General features: G+C 46.4%; 1 long non-coding RNA gene across 1 annotated transcript; it reads right to left on the reverse strand.

Moving 5' to 3' along the window:
• Positions 1–534: 534 nt before the first annotated feature.
• Positions 535–2,410, reverse strand: LOC139825800 (uncharacterized). Its single transcript, XR_011736000.1, has 3 exons — positions 2,221–2,410; positions 1,606–2,031; positions 535–1,171 (listed from the first exon to the last, which is right to left on the reverse strand). It is a non-coding gene; the product is annotated as an uncharacterized lncRNA (long non-coding RNA).
• Between the last annotated feature and the right edge of the window lie 262 nt (positions 2,411–2,672).

Consider the following 2,672-nt stretch of genomic DNA (forward strand, 5'->3'; position numbering starts at 1 on the left):
ACCAGACTTGGAAAAGGGCACAGAGGATTGAAGGATCCAGATACTTGAACTGCCCTCTGCCCAGAAGAGGGACAAACACATTAGAGGGCAACATGAATTGCCACGGCCAGTGTTAATGTTCACCTGGTATGTGCAGAGAGGCCACCAGCTTCCCGGGATGTTACCCAGACCTCCTCCACAGCAGCAGCAAGCTCATTCACAGAGAGAGGACACACAGATACCTCCTTAACAGCTCCTTGCAGCACACGCTCGTAGCCTTATTTCACTTGCTGGCTTGTTATTACTCTCCTGTGAGCGCTGTCATAGCCCTTCCTGAGGAATGTGTGTCTAGGCATAATATTTAACTGCTCAAAGTGCTGTTTCTGCATGACAGAGTCACCTCTGTGAACAGGCTCAGGGCAGGGGGAGGACACCACCTTGCTGGAATCACTGCTCAAATGCAGATCACATCAGCGATGTTTCTAGTTGAAGATATATTTCCAGGGTTAGAGTTACTTTCTGCTTAACAATACCTTTTTTTTTTTCTTTTTTTTTTCTTTTTTTTTTTTCCCCTCACAAAGCTGATCCAGCACTTGCTTCCTGGTTTGATTTCTGTGCTGGAAGAGTGAATTTTGCCCTGTGATCAGGATGCTTGCACTTGGCCATTTGGCAGCTGTAGGTCAGCCTGCCCCGTGGCCTGCAGCTCAGGCGCAGGCCTCGATATTGGCCTGTCCAGCTTTCAAAATATGCTAACTCTTCTATACACCTGGGACATCTCCATGTTGCTCTTCACTGTGAGTTCAACCATTAGCTATTTTATTGTTGTTGACTCTCATCTTCCATCTTTGCACTGTTAATTTTGGATTATCCTGAAGGGAATCATTCTGTTATCCTCGCAAACTAGAGTGTTCGGAGTTCTTTTGCACACACACTCAACACCATTCCCTAGGAAGCAGACATGCGGAGACTCTTACTCTGATGTTCATTTCAATTTTTTAGTGATAATTTGTCTGCCAGGAGGGTGATGCTTCCCAGCTTCATCCTATGATCTCCAGGAAGGGGCTGGGAGTGTTCCGACTTGACTGAAGCCAGTCGGGATGAGCCGACAACCACATTTGCCTTCGTGGCACTCTTAACAGGATTGGCACTGAGGATGCATGGCACAGCCATTGCCCTTGAAAGCCCAACAGCCCTGTAAAAAAAGGATGTAAAGACATACTAACAGGAAAATATAACTTTCAATTATCTAAGCAGGCACACCTCAGTGATACTGCCTTTTATTTTATTTTTATGGACACATTTGCTAGGCTTTATTTAAATAAGAAAGCAATTGAATAACTGGAGCATGTGGAGATTCCTGATAAGGATCCGGCTTTCAGGTTATTAAACAAAGTGCATAGCAAGTGCTCAATTATTCTTCAAAGTGCTTAAGCAACACCTTTTGTTCAGATTCCCATCTAGAATTACCTCCCAGTAAGTTGCCTCCCAGTAATTTCCAAGAAACAGCCTGCGATCAGCACACACCCCTGTTCTGGATAATGAAGACTTCTGAGAAAAATCTCAGGATTAACAAACAAGTCACGTAGGGACCTGGGAAATTAAGCCTTCTGAAGGAATTTTACTTGCCTCGTGCTGGGCTTGCTGTGCCGTCCAGTCTGATGTCTGCATGTGAAATGAGCCTCAATAATTACATATTCTTCCTCTTCATTGCTGGTCCTGACTTTGCAACATTCGAGAAGCCACTTCAGGCTGTGACTTGCAGGGCAATGCAGGCTTCCGATGAGCAGGGTTCTTCGACTAAGGCATGGCTAGCCTGAGATTATTTACCAAATGCACGCTTGGGGTTTGCTATCCAAGCAAGCGGTACGGTGAGCAGGGAGGAGCGCCGAAACCTCTGCAGAGCAGGGAGAGCGCGGAGGAGCGTGGGCCTGCTTCTCGGCCATGGTGCACAGTGTGTCAACACAGGCATTGAAGAGGAGAGGGGAGGTTTTCCTCCTTGTGATAGACACAGTTTTTCTCACCCAGCACCAAGCATTTGTGTCCCACAGAACTCTGGAAAAACAAAACAAAACAAAACACAACCCCCAAACAAACAAATAAAAACAAACACACAAACAGAAAACCCAAACACCTAAAAAAACCCCAACAACCTGAAACTTGCTATCTAAAGCAAGAGTCACATTATAGAAGCAGGCAAGAGTAACAGTAAAGATCTGAAAAAAAAATAAAATAATAACAAACCAGACTAGAAACGGAGCCGACCAGCCTGTTGTGAATTTGAGGGCTCTGATTTTTCTGTTTCAGCTGCAGCCTGGGCTCTGTGTCATGTGTTGTCAGCTTCTCCACTTCCATGTCAGCTCGGGGCTCTGGTGAGTCAGCCCCAAGGCACCTGGTAAAGACAGGGAATAGCAAAGAGGTCAGAGAGCGACACGTGTGCATGAGACGACAAGAATAAAGGGGTCAGGAGAGAGGGAATGAGCTCTGGAGCTCCAGGAGGGCTTGCCCCCAGCTCTGCCCCATCCTCAGCAGTGCCCTAGGTCCCTGCCCACCAGGTCCCTGTTCCTGCCATGAGACCATGCACTGGGAGACCTGTCCTCTGATGCAAGCAGATGTCACAGCATGTAGGATTTTTCTTGCATTTTTTTATCTTTTTTTTTTCTTTTCCCAGGCAGACACAACCAACACTTCAGATT

This window comes from Patagioenas fasciata, chromosome 1, assembly GCF_037038585.1.
Source record: "Patagioenas fasciata isolate bPatFas1 chromosome 1, bPatFas1.hap1, whole genome shotgun sequence".
Lineage (NCBI taxonomy): Eukaryota > Metazoa > Chordata > Aves > Columbiformes > Columbidae > Patagioenas > Patagioenas fasciata.